The sequence below is a fragment of the Antedon bifida genome, chromosome 7 (assembly GCF_963402885.1).
Source record: "Antedon bifida chromosome 7, ecAntBifi1.1, whole genome shotgun sequence".
Lineage (NCBI taxonomy): Eukaryota > Metazoa > Echinodermata > Crinoidea > Comatulida > Antedonidae > Antedon > Antedon bifida.
This window is the reverse complement of record NC_136232.1, coordinates 18,882,638-18,898,134: the sequence shown is the minus strand read 5'-3', so window position 1 is coordinate 18,898,134 and position 15,497 is coordinate 18,882,638.

Sequence of the window (15,497 nt, the reverse complement as noted above, 5' to 3'; positions counted from 1 at the left end):
AGGGCAGTGGAAAAAGTAAGGAAACATCTAGTGCGGGAGAGAAAGAAAATAGAAGAATTAAGTTTATTGAAAAGGTGGGAGATATGGTTGTTCCAGATAAGGTACTGTCAATAAATTTTGGGGCGGTAATGTCGGGAAGGGAGATAAAAGTAGAATTGACAGAATGGGAAGGAAGGTAGAGAGGATGGTCGGTCAGGGCCGGAGGTCGGTTGATGATGTCTATCACGATTTGTGTCTGTCACGAAGGATGAAAGTCATCCTTTTCTCGAGAGGATAAACTGTCACCTGAATGTGACAAGTGGTAGATATCGTCTGCCAGCCTCCCGCACTGAACGATATCTTCTCTCCTTTCTTCCACAAGCCATTAAACTTTTTAACAAAAATTACAAACGATGAAAATTATAAGTGAAATGTACTGTTATTCTGCATTTTTATTTTTTTGATATATATTTACTGTATATCAAATATGTTGTAATGTAAAATATTGTAATGTAATTTCAATTGTTGTTGTTATGTAATTTTTAATGCAAGCAATGGAATTTCCAGAAATGGATGAGAATAAAGTTTGAATCTTGAATCTATAATTACGGACAAAGAGGAAACGAGAACTCCCCAGATGACGTCACATTTATATGAAACGTTCATGATTGTTATGAGGCATTTGACCTACAAGACTATGCGCAATTTATTTTTTCAGATAATTTTAGAAATCAATTTGGGTTCCGAGGTATATTAGCGTGATGAATCAGGATGTATTGACCTTATGATATGCATAGCTTTCAAAAAACGCTAAAAACTAATACCTCCATAATTACATAAATTAGCAGTGGTGTTAGTAGTCTAAGAGTGCCGCTTACATGGATAAACTGAGCCCGTGCAACTCAGAGGGATGGCTTAGATACGACAAGTAAAAAGTTCATAGAACACTCCTATACAAAAATGGACTTGTCCGCAACCATGCCCTCCAAGCAAGCTAGACACGAAATAGACTATTGTGATTCATTCATTTTCGATAGTACATCCATAATATACTGTACAAAACATACAAAACAACTAGATGAGACTTTGTCAAAGTAAACATTGTTAGAATAGTTAAATGTAAGCCAACTATCAAAATGGTTATGAACGAGTTGAAAAGGCATTATGGAACGGAAATAAATATTTATCACCAGGATTGTAAGGACAATATTTTTAATACAAAATAGATGCAATTAGAAACATTTATAAATCAAATATAAAATTGTTAGAGAGTAGAATAGCTTTCATGAACCTTTATTTAATTTATAAGGATATGGATATCTATGTTATTTTATTTGCTTTTAATTTTAATTTTATTATGTTTCCTTTGTAATTGTCTTTTTATTTAAATTGTAGTGTCTCTGGTGATTAGTTAATGGTTAAATTATCTACATCACACTTAATCACCGGGCCTATTCGAATCCAAATCGTGGTTCTTGATCTGTGATTGACTGGTCAGTTGCGATACGTCATTAACCGTCTCACTTGCGTTCGTTTTGAAAGTAGAAGCATGGCATATTTCAAAGTCGCTATCAGCTTAACGGCAGCTATAATGACAGCTTTTGACAATATTTGAATTGTGCTATGTCTTTATCATGCATGATCTAAAGAAATATATTGTCCCCCTGGGAAAACTTTTTTTTGGAATATACCATTTTCAATGTCACATAACTGTTATTCACTTCGACCAAAAATAAGATATTTAACCTGTGGATTTTACAAGACATTTACGTTGATTCATACGTGCTTATTGAATATGTATCAATTGTATATTACTAGATGGTACGCTCGCTTTGCTCGCGTACCATCTAGGTCGTGTCCACAAATGGTTCTCGAATACTCAGCGTAATAATTTCAGCGTAAAAAACTGGCGATTTCAAATGTACGTAACGCAGGACTATAGGACTATAGTACATTGTCGTTTACAGAAACGAATAATAAGACACGATGATTTATGTAGTCACCTAAAATTAGCACCCTGGGAATTAGGCCTACTTCCGAAGGAGAAATTTTGTATTTGAACTCATTTAAACAAACCCAATTTGTGTTTTGTATATAACATTAGAGTTGAGGGATGGGGAGAACAATTTTTAAATATATTCTTTATTCCCTCAGTAACGAAATATTGTTTTAAATGTTTTATAGGCCTATCAATAATATACCACTAAATACAGTAAAACATTTACGATTTAATACTTTTTTTTAAAACTGTCCCTGTTATAGTCGATTGAAATAGTAAAGTACGTGTAACGATACACCACTACGACGTTTATATTTTTTATAATTATTAATAAATACAAACGTTGAGAAGCAACTGTCAGTAATACAGTTTTTATTTGTATATTATGTGTTTATATCCAGCAGTAGAGCCTACCCACAGTCACAGTAATAAATGTTCTTTGTATAGACCTATGTGTTTATATATCTAACAGTAACTACATTCACAGTAAGACAATTTCGATTCAAATGGCGACCAAAAATGGTTAATACTTATTTACAATATTGTCAAAGTATTGCAATACTATATCTCAGTTTTAAGTTTATTCTCCAAGGGCCCATACATTTACCTACAAACTGGGAGTCTGAGAGATTGGAATGTTCCATTCAACTCTATCAAAATAGTATTTTTTAAAGAAAATTGGCCTGTCTTCAACATTATGATGCTGTACTCGAGCTGTTCAACCGGTTTTCAGCCATTAAAAACAATTATCGTAGGAGGAGATAGGAAAATGCGAAGCATCCTCGTATTATTTCAAGACGGACATCCATTAGACAGTGTATACCACGATCGAAAAACACCCCTATTTGGGGAAAATTGTTGAACCTAAATTCGTTTTAATCGTCAATAACTAATTACCTAACAGAGTTACATCAGGTGGTTAAAATCAGTATTGAGATTCTAACCAACTTTATATATCATCGAGTAAACATTCTAGAAATAACGCGCGATTTACCGAATTTTGCCCTTACGTAAATTTATATATAGATTAGGCCTATAATACGTATGTTGGTTTGTAAAAACGAGACTCTACAATAATTATACTGTAATTTAATATTTATTTATTTTACGTATGCTAATGCGATTTATCTAAATAATTAAAATGCGTTAAACATAAAGATTATTGAGCTTAGTTCTCTAGTAACGTTGATTTGAGTAAATTGATTAAAGAAGATGTTCATCAAAGTAATCATCATATATTTGGTAGTATTACATTTGTCTAACTGTTTTACCAGGGGTAAGTTGTTTCATCTTCATACCACTAATAGAGTGTTTACTGTTCATGTTATAATGTTATTATGTCGTTATTCTTGTAATTATTAATGTATACAAAACATAGTGGGCCGCGCCTACATTCATTATCAGCCTGTTAATGTTTCGATATTTTATGTACCGTGTATTACTGTCAGTATTAAATAGTAACTTTTACCAACTGGCTTCTCTTCTTTAGCCGGTTCTCTCTTTCTTTACTCTGCCAACAGCAGTCATTTCGTTCTTTCAGTGAACACTTTGGAATGACTTAAGGAGCCCGGGGATGGTTGTCACATTTTTCAGTTTTTGCTAACTTTTCAATTAGTGTTATTTTAAATGTTGTTACTTGGTATGTTGAAGTACAACATCTTACGCATATAATTATAGAATTTTATTTATTTAACTCAAATTGAAATGATATTTTTGCAGTCAAAAAAAATACACCCAACTGAGACAACCTGCCCATTCTGAGGTTGGTTGTCACGACATCAAAACAAACATTTATTCAGTAACTATCAACAGTGCTGTAATAAATACTACATTCAAACATGTTTTTTCTATCAAACGCTCCTAATCTGAACCTCTAGATTCACAATTGTGGCAAGCATACACTTAAGCATGCTGTGCAGTGGCAACTACACCACTGAGTTCCGGTACGGTTGTCTAGGCATCTTCAGTAACTAGTATCATTTTACTGACATTCCGGCGGATCATCAATGGCATTGGACAGCTTTTGTTTACTCTCTTATGATATTCTTTCGATTCTTGATTGAATTACCAGTAATGTAGGATAATTTTTGTTTTGCCAGAAACCCGGCCGCGCATATATTAGTGCAAAAATTAAAAGGTAATTCCGTAGGTAGTAAACAAAAGCAATGTACGGTATGAAATGCATCTATGAGGGGCTAACTTAACAGTAATTGGTCAAAAGACTACACATGTTTACGATTTTAATAATAAAAGTCATGTAATAAAAGTGAAGTGTTTAAAGTTTAGGGTCAAAGGTCACAACATTCTTTTGACTGGGTTCGTATTCTATTGAACATAGTTTCTTTATTTTTGTTTAACTGTTATCATTACGTTTATTCAAATGACTAGTATAATTCTTATTTTACCACAGCTAGAAGCATCCAAGTGTAGACTGTATCATTGTACATGATTATAATCTGGTTTAAATTAAGATAGGCCTACAATTACAGGTCTACCTGTATGATCTGTTTGTAGGCATACTGTATGTAAAAGGATCGATTTTCTACAAAACAGGGAAATACTGGCATTTATTATGTTTAATTTCTTCTTTTTTATATTTAAATAAACGGATTTCTATATTGATAGTATGATTCCCTTTAGATTGTATTGATGTTGGTTTTGTATTAGTTTTCTATATTATCTTCAAGCCTGCCTACCTTCTGTGGGGCTCTTTTATATGTCTATGTCTAACAAGAATAATATCATCAGCAAATCAAAGATGGATTATGCGTTCTTGATCGACTGTTACACCTGTATCTTCTCATTCTTCTATGGTTGCCGTCTTAATTGGGAACTATTCCGGACTAACATCTGCCCAACGATATTGTCGAATGCCTTTCGTAATTAACAAACCCCAGCAGGCAGAAATTAAACCTGTACTTATTTGATTTCTCAGTTATTCAATGATCGGAGGTTCTGAAGCCTGCGTGCTCCCTGTATTTACTCTCTCTTCTTTTTGTGATAATCTTTCTATTCTTGATAGGATGACCAAAGTGAATATTTATAATGGCTTAGAAATGTCAGTAGATTTCATTAAAATCTTGATTATTAATTTCTTCTCCAGAAAGCTTGAAATGTTAGTTGGCCAAAACTAGGGGGTTTAACTCTTCAACTGACATATAGAATCCTCAACTTAAACAAGTAATATATACGTAAACAAATTTAAATTGTATTGATTGAGAGCATTATACAAATACCGTAAGAACATTGACTAATTACAACAAATTGTTTGCAGTTTTCAAATATCTTATTGAAAGAATAAGAAAGACTTTTATAAATCACATTAGTTGTAGGCACAACATGAAACGTTTTGTCTACATTCAATTATCATGATCGTTATTAAGTAATTTCTAGAATTAGCAAGATGCTGTAGCTTTAAAAAAAATATAGTGGAACATACAGTTCTTGTGAGTTAATTCGTAACCTTTTATGCAGTAATGATCCAATTTAATTAAATTCCCTTTTCATGGATATTATTTAAAACATACATAGACGTCAGTGGCCGTATACACCAATTATTTTTATTATATTTATAATTATTATTATTATCCGCACACATCAACAATATTTCTTATCTAAACACATATTAATTAATTAATTGTAGAATTAATTATTTGTGAATTATTGTTGTTAGTCAATAGCTTTAGGTTAACTTTATAAGGAAATGTACAATAAAAATTAGGGATATATTTCGTTCTGAGATTTCTATAAAAAGGGCAGATTAAAATTAAAATACAATATATCCCAGTTAGACCAAATAAAAATACAATAATTATTGTGGCACAACTGTTATAGACATGTACAGTACAGTTACATGCCAGTTAAAGCTTTTTTTATTTGTTTATCCTAACCTAAATATTTATCAATATTTACACCAAGATATTTATAATTGTCTACCGGCCCTAGATAATTGAATGCCATAAATATTAATTGATGTTTATTTCACGATACTGCTTCATCGAGTTTGTTCTTGGTTATCGTATTCATAAAATTGTTATCTATCTTTGCTATTGATTCATGCTCCAAACGTGTCCCTTTTGTATAACTATCTTTCCATTTGTATTGATTTACAATTTTAATAATTCAGATTTAAAGTTCTATAGTTATATACACTTTCTAAAATATGTCATGTTTTTTCTTTCAGATTTCCAATGTCCAGAATCATGGCAGATGTTTGAAAAAAGGTGTTTTGCGTTATTTGAATACATGGCGACATGGTTTGAGGCAGAAAAGAGGTGTATAGAGCGAGAGGAAAACTGAGGAACTCAACAAAATGGCCATAAATATGTCAGATGGAAAAAATATGTTCATATGGATTGGGCTCACAGACCTAGTAAGTTAAAGTTAAAAATATTTAGTCACAAATATTGTTATACACAAATTTTTTCTTGGTTGTATAAATTGTGACGATGGGACAATTTACTCTGGCTATAATTTTTTAGGAAGTAGAAGGGACATTCCTGTGGAAAGACGGGACATCATTGGTTACGACGACTATTCACCTTGGGGTAATGTAGAACCGAACAACAGAGCGACTAACTTTCGGACACCCGCAGACTGCGTACTTCTCCACATCAGAAACAACATGGGGCAATGGAAGGACAAGAACTGCGAGGAAGCTAAATTCTATATGTGTAGTAAGATTGCAACGAAATGTACGTATAGTTTCATTGAACATTGTGCACGATCTATACTACAAAAGTCATCCGGACAACTACCCCGTAGACAACTACCGCCCGGGTAATTACCCCCCCCCCCCCTCCCCCCATACAACTACCCTCTACGACAACTACCCCGTTAGGACAACTACCACCCGAACAATTGGACTGGACAACCACACCTAGAATAACTAACACCTTAGTCTGTTTATATAATTTCATTTATTTTGCCTTTTTAATAATAATAAATTACATTTGACATGAAGATGCCATATACAAATCTAGGAACACAGTTTACCTAGCTGCACCAGTCATCGAAAATCATATAAACATTTTTTTTTATCAGCCTCTTACTATCGATACAATTGGCCTGATTTTGTTCATTCTTTTTCTTTTCCAAAACAAATGTTTTACCGTAAAGAGCTTAAGTCTTGCTGTCTAATAACATTGTACGTTTATAGTCTAGTAAATATGGAATATTGGTTTGACTGTTACCTACCCAGGGGGTAGTTTTCCTAGGGTAGGTTGTTCTAGTGGGTAGTTGTTTTAGGGGATAGTTGTCCTAGTGGGTAATTGTCATAAGAGGGTAGTTTTCCGGGTGGTAGTTGTCCTAGAAGAGTAATTGTCCGGGTGGTAATTGTCCGGCGGGTGGTAGTTGTCCGGGTGGTAGTTGTCCAGGGGTTAGCTGTCCTAGACCCACTATCAAAATGGAATATTCTATATCACCTAGACAAAATGATCAATAATTATTTTACTTTAATTTAGTACCTTAACATTCAGTCTAACTTTGTAATTGTCATAAACTAAATTATATTATATTATACAAATAACGAATGTTTATGAGTGTGATTGTATAAATGATTTCGGAATACCATGCAAATTCTCATAACATAGCAAATGAATAACAAACTTAATCTAAGAAAACGTCGTACATATAAAAAGAAATTGAAATATAAATTATAATGTATGAAATTTGACAGGAAACCCTTTACCGGTATGTGTTATAATAAGCAGCATAATGTACAGACCATTATACGATTGTATCTTGCAGGTGTTCCCGAACCGAAATATTTTTGCTAATGAGGCTTAGTATTACGAATTAAATTTCAAATGCGTTGAAGATATAACACACAGTTGACAGTTTAAAAGACAACTTTTAATACTCAGTTGCTGTAGTCACAAATAATTCTTTTAGTAGTTTTCTATGGCAAGCCTCAGCTGTCTGAAGTATTCAAAATATTATAATATTATATCATGTTTTATTATATTATATATTGTTTTGTAATGAATTATACTTTTGCATTATATTACTTGGTTTTAGCATTATATTATACAAATTAATGTATCTGAATACATTATATTATATGTATTTCTAATATATTATGTGAAAAATGTAACAAATTATTGACGTTTTGTATAATATTATTTGGTTTTAGCATTATATTATGAACATTTACTATTATATTATTAATAAAATTCATTATATTATGATAATTGTATTATATTAAACGCATTTACCTTACTTTATAACATACAACATTATTATATTATACGTATTCGTTAGTTATATTATTATTATTATTATTTTGTAATGATGTTATTATATTCCTGTTCGAAAGGACTGATTGGATACTTATACGTCACGGCTTATTTCATTGCATTGCGATGTAATACTTTGTTGAAACTATCACCGTCCTAGTTGATTGAAATAGTACAGTACATGTAACGATACATCACTACGACGTGTATGTTTATATAATGTAAAACAATTTGGGAAAACCACCTCTATTCGGGGAAAATCATAAATTCGATTTAATCGTCAATAAATATTAAATTATCTAACTCAACTTAATTAGTTAGCCTAATGGTTTTCAATTGTTTCTTAGAGCCAATTCATACTTAAGTTGGTTCCTACCCTACCCACCAAAGTTGTTCTGCGTTTAGGACATGTGATGCACCGTAGGCCTATCCTCTACTGGCTTTACAACGCTACTCATGCCAGTGAGGGAAGGGTGATAATGTGGGTGGTTTAACTGCAATAATAAAGATTTGTACATAATATACGGCGACTGAAAACGCTAGCTCATTATCCGTTTAAACAATAATTATATCCAACCTCTGCAGCACAGATTGAAAATAAAATGGATCGAATTTCTGTTATGAGTATACAGTACTTGCCTTTACGACGCCTGAGGGAATAGACACTTGTGGAAAAGAGATTGGAATGTTCCATTCATTGCAAATCAATACATTTGTATAAACGTATATTAAATCTATCAAAATAGTATTTTTTAAGGAAAATTGGCCTGTCTTCAACATTATGATGCTGTACTCGAGCTGTTCAACCGGTTTTCAGACATTAAAAACAATTATCGTAGGAGGAGATTGGAAAATGCGAAGCATCCTCGTATTATTTCAAGACGGACATCCATTAGACAGTGTATACCACGATCGAAAAACACCCCTATTTGGGGAAAATCGTTGAACCTAAATTCGTTTTAATCGTCAATATCTAATTACCTAACAGAGTTACATCAGGTGGTTAAAATCAGTATTGAGATTCTAACCAACTTTATATACCATCGAGTAAACATTCTAGAAATAACGCGCGATTTACCGAATTTTGCCCTTACGTAAATTTATATATAGATTAGGCCTATAATACGTATGTTGGTTTGTAAAAACGAGACTCTACAATAATTATAATTTAATATTTATTTATTTTACGTATGCTAATGCGATTTATCTAAATAATTAAAATGCGTTAAACATAAAGATTATTGAGCTTAGTTCTCTAGTAACGTTGATTTGAGTAAATTGATTAAAGAAGATGTTCATCAAAGTAATCATCATATATTTGGTAGTATTACATTTGTCTATCTGTTTTACCAGGGGTAAGTTGTTTCATCTTCATACCACTAATAGAGTGTTTACTGTTCATGTTATAATGTTATTATGTCGTTATTCTTGTAATTATTAATGTATACAAAACATAGTGGGCCGCGCCTACATTCATCATCAGCCTGTTAATGTTTCGATATTTTATGTACCGTGTATTACTGTCAGTATTAAATAGTAATTTTTACCAACTGGCTTCTCTTCTTTAGCCGGTTCTCTCTTTCTTTACTCTGCCAACAGCAGTCATTTCGTTCTTTCAGTGAACACTTTGGAATGACTTAAGGAGCCCGGGGATGGTTGTCACATTTTTCAGTTTTTGTTAACTTTTCAATTAGTGTTATTTTAAATGTTGTTACTTGGTATGTTGAAGTACAACATCTTACGCATATAATTATAGAATTTTATTTATTTAACTCAAATTGAAATAATATTTTTGCAGTCAAAAAAAATACACTCAACTGAGACAACCTGCCCATTCTGAGGTTGGTTGTCACGACATATGGGGCAGCTTGTCACAATGTATTTTTAATGATTTATTTAAAATCAAAACAAACATTTATTCAGTAACTATCAACAGTGCTGTAATAAATACTACATTCAAACATGTTTTTTCTATCAAACGCTCCTAATCTGAACCTCTAGATTCACAATTGTGGCAAGCATACACTTAAGCATGCTGTGCAGTGGCAACTACACCACTGAGTTCCGGTACGGTTGTCTAGGCATCTTCAGTAACTAGTATCATTTTACTGACATTCCGGCGGATCATCAATGGCATTGGACAGCTTTTGTTTACTCTCTTATGATACTCTTTCGATTCTTGATTGAATTACCAGTAATGTAGGATAATTTTTGTTTTGCCAGAAACCCGGCCGCGCATATATTAGTGCAAAAATTAAAAGGTAATTCCGTGGGTAGTAAACAAAAGCAATGTACGGTATGAAATGCATCTATGAGGGGCTAACTTAACAGTTATTGGTCAAAAGACTACACATGTTTACGATTTTAATAATAAAAGTCATGAAGTGTTTAAAGTTTAGGGTCAAAGGTCACAACATTCATTTGACTGGGTTCGTATTCTATTGAACATAGTTTCTTTATTTTTGTTTAACTGTTATCATTACGTTTATTCAAATGACTAGTATAATTCTTATTTTACCACAGCTAGAAGCATCCAAGTGTAGACTGTATCATTGTACATGATTATAATCTGGTTTAAATTAAGATAGGCCTACAATTACAGGTCTACCTGTATGATCTGTTTGTGGGCATACTGTATGTAAAAGGACCGATTTTCTACAAAACAGGGAAATACTGGCATTTATTATGTTGTTTTAGACTAATTTAATTTCTTCTTTTTATATTTAAATAAACGGATTTCTATATTGATAGTATGATTCCCTTCAGATTGTATTGATGTTGGTTTTGTATTAGTTTTCTATATTATCTTCAAGCCTGCCTACCTTCTGTGGGCTCTTTTATATGTCTATGTCTAACACGAATAATATCATCAGCAAATCAAAGATGGATTATGCGTTCTTGATCGACTGTTACACCTGTCTCCTCTCATTCTTCTATGGTTGCCGTCTTAATTGGGAACTATTCCGACTAACATCTGCCCAACGATATTGTCGAATGCCTTTCGTAATTAACAAACCCCAGCAGGCAGAGATTAAACCTGTACTTATTTGATTTCTCAGTTATTCAATGATCGGAGGTTCTGAAGCTTGCGTGCTCCCTGTATTTACTCTCTCTTCTTTTTGTGATAATCTTTCTATTCTTGATAGGATGACCAAAGTGAATATTTATAATGGCTTAGAAAGGTCCGTAGATTTCATTAAAATCTTGATTATTAATTTCTTCTCCAGAAAGCTTGAAATGTTAGTTGGCCAAAACTAGGGGTTTAACTTTCTTCAACTGACATATAGAATCCTCAACTTAAACAAGTAATATATACGTAAACAAATTTAAATTTTATTGATTGAGAGCATAATACAAATACCGTAAGAAAATTGACTAATTAGACAAATTGTTTGCAGTTTTCAAATATCTTATTGAAAGAATAAGAAAGACTTTTATAAATCACATATGTTGTAGGCACAACATGAAACGTTTTGTCGACATTCAATTATCATGATTGTTATTAAGTAATTTCTAGAATTAGAAAGATGCTTTAGCTTTAAAAAAAATATAGTGGAACATATAGTTCTTGTGAGTTAATTCGTAACCTTTTATGCAGTAATGATCCAATTTAATTAAATTCCCTTTTCATGGATATTATTTAAAAAATACATAGACGTCAGTGGCCGTATACACCAATTATTTTTATTATATTTATAATTATTATTATTATCCGCACACGTCAACAATATTTCTTATCTAAACACAAATATTAATTAATTAATTGTAGAATTAATTATTTGTGAATTATTGTTGTTAGTCAATAGCTTTAGGTTAACTTTATAAGGAAATGTACAATAAAAATTAGGGATATATTTCGTTCTGAGATTTCTATAAAAAGGGCAGATTAAAATTAAAATACAATATATCCCAGTTAGACCAAATAAAAATACAATAATTATTGTGGCACAACTGTTATAGACATGTACAGTACAGTTACATGCCAGTTAAAGCTTTTTTTATTTGTTTATCCTAACCTAAATATTTATCAATATTTACACCAAGATATTTATAATTGTCTACCGGCCCTAGATAATTGAATGCCATAAATATTAATTGATGTTTATTTCATGATACTGCTTCATCGAGTTTGTTCTTGGTTATCGTATTCATAAAATTGTTATCTATCTTTGCTATTGATTCATGCTCCAAACGTGTCCCTTTTGTATAACTATCTTTCCATTTGTATTGATTTACAATTTTAATAATTCAGATTTAAACTTCTATAGTTATATACACTTTCTAAAATATGTCATGTTTTTTCTTTCAGATTTCCAATGTCCAGAATCATGGCAGATGTTTGAAAAAAAGTGTTTTAAGTTATATGAAAACATGACGACATGGTTTGAGGCAGAAAAGAGGTGTATAGAGCAAGAGGCAGACTTAGCAATGTTGAAAACTGAGAAACTTAACGAAATGGCCACAAATATGTCAGATGGAAAAAATATGTTCATATGGATTGGGCTCACAGACCTAGTAAGTTAAAAATATTTAGTCACAAATATTGTTATACACACATTTTTTCTTGGTTGTATAAATTGTGACGATGGGACAATTTACTCTGGCTATAATTTTTTAGGAAGTAGAAGGGAAATTCCTGTGGAAAGACGGGACATCTCTTGGTTACGACGACTATTCACCTTGGGGTAATGTAGAACCGAACGACAGAGGGACAAACTTTCAGACACCCGCAGACTGCGTGCTTCTCCACGTCAACAACAACATTGGGCAATGGAAGGACAAGAACTGTGTGGAAGCTCTATGCTATATATGTAGTAAGATTGCAACGCGTACGTATAGTTTCATTGAACATTGTGCACGATCTATACTACAAAAGTCATCCGGACAACTACCCCGTAGACAACTACCACCTGGGGGATTACCCCCCCCCCCCCCAATCCCCCCACCTAGGACAACTACCCCGTTAGGACAATTGGACTGGACAACCACATCTAAAATAACTAACACCTACACCTTAGTCTTTTCATTTAATTTCATTTATTTTGCTTTTTTTCTAATAATAAATTACATTTGACATGAAGATGCCATATAGAAATCTAGGAACACAGTTTACCTAGCTGCACCAGTCATCGAAAATCATATAAACATTTTTTTCTTAGCCCCTTACTATCGATACAATTGGCCTGATTTTGTTCATTCTTTTTCTTTTCCAAAACAAATGTTTTACCGTAAAGAGCTTATGTCATGCTGTCTAATGACATTATACGTTTACTGCAAGTCCAGTAAATATGGAATATTGCTTTGACTGTTACCTACCCAGGGGGTACTTGTCCTAGGGTAGGCTGTTCTAGTGGGTAGTTGGTTTAGGGGGTAGTTGTCCTAGTGGGTAATTGTCCTAGTGGGTAATTGTCCTAAGAAGGTAGTTTTCCGGGTGGTAATTGTTCGGCGGGTGATAGTTGTCCGGGTGGTTGTTCTCCAGGGTAGCCTATACCCAAAATGGCATATCCTATATCACCTAGACAAAATGGTTATTTTAATCTAATTTAGTACCTTAACATTCAGTCTAACTTTGTAATTGTCATAAATTAAATTATATTATAGTATACAAATAATGAATGTTTATGAGTGTGATTGTATAAATGATTTCGGCATACCATGCAAATTCTCATAACATAGCAAATAATAACTAAGAAAACGTCGTTCATATAAAAAGAAATTGAAGTATAAATTATAATGTATGAAATTTGGCAGGATACCTTTTACCGGTATGTGTTATAATAAGCAGCATAATGTACAGATCATTTTTACGATTATATCTTGCAGATGTTCCCGGACCGAAATATTATTGCTAATGAGGCTTAGTATTACGAATTAAATTTCAAATGCGTTGAAGATATAACACAGTTGACAGTTTAAAAGACAACTTTTAATACTCAGTTGCTATAGTCACATATAATTATTTTAGTAGTTTGCAATTGCTTCCCATCATACCTTTTGATTTTCAATTTCTATTTATATATAAACCTGACTATCATTATCTGTCTGATCATTTCCTACATTATTACAGCTATAGTCTCATTGGGTTGTCTTGATATTCATTAAGCTGATTTTTTATTTAAAAACAACTCTTTTTTCCTTTTTATTATTTCTTTTTTAAGAAATAATAAAAAGTAAAAAATATTGTATTGCCAATTTTGAAATAAGGTTTATTGAAATAAGGTTTAAAACCCTTATTTCAATATTGGCAATATATTATTGTTTATGGAAGTTGTTGTTGGACATCACTCTTCCAAAGCTCTTCATGTTACTTCTCTCTTTTATCAGTCATTTTGGGGTTTCCTCTTTTGATTTTCCTCATATACCTTTGTTAAATGTCAATGGAGATTATAGTATAGGAATATCCTGTGTCTTGCAGTCTGATATGTTAAGCATTGGTATGAACGACAGATAGATTAACTTTCTTCTCCCTTCTTCGTGTCGATTGCTTTCACCAAACGGCGATTATCCGTCTGTCCACGACAGGTGATGAATGGACCATTACACACCCTACTCTTCCGAAAGATGAACTGGGTTTATTAAAGTACACACGAGCCTGATGTGTACACTGGACATCCACTGAAACAATGGTCGACTTGTAAACCTTAGTCCTGCTAGTCCATCTATAAGTGGTTGTGTTGTGGCGCTCTTGGATAGTGGGTAATGTTTGTGAGGTGTCTGACATGAGGATTTGTTAGAAGACGTGTCATGATGATGCCTGGCAGGATTTGTCAATCAGTTTTGGCAAACGATCTCTGTTTATGGATATAGGCCTAATAGTAGGAATGTGAGGAGACAGCAATGTTGGCAACAAAGCCAGACAATGCTTTCTCTCATATCTATGTTTGTTATTTGAAAATAGACATAATTAGATTTCAGCGTTAACTAATTATACATTTTAATACATAAATGATGTGTATGGGATTGATATACCTTCAGGTTTGCTACACATAAATGTGTTTGAGGGTGAGTGTGTTTCTGTACTGTGAGACCTATATAAAGTAAATAACTATACATAGGCCTACCTAAATTAAATCTCAACAAAAAGGTAGAGCTCGGCAACAAAACAAAAGCCATATACTGTGATAATATGCGTTAGTCCTTCGTGAGGTTGGTAATGGTGAAATAAACAATGCATATGTCATATACTTTCATACTACACAGACTAATCAGAATTGACATGTTTATTATTTAGGACCACATGAAAAAAAAGTTAAGGCGTTAGGTGTGTAGTGCTATGGCATTAA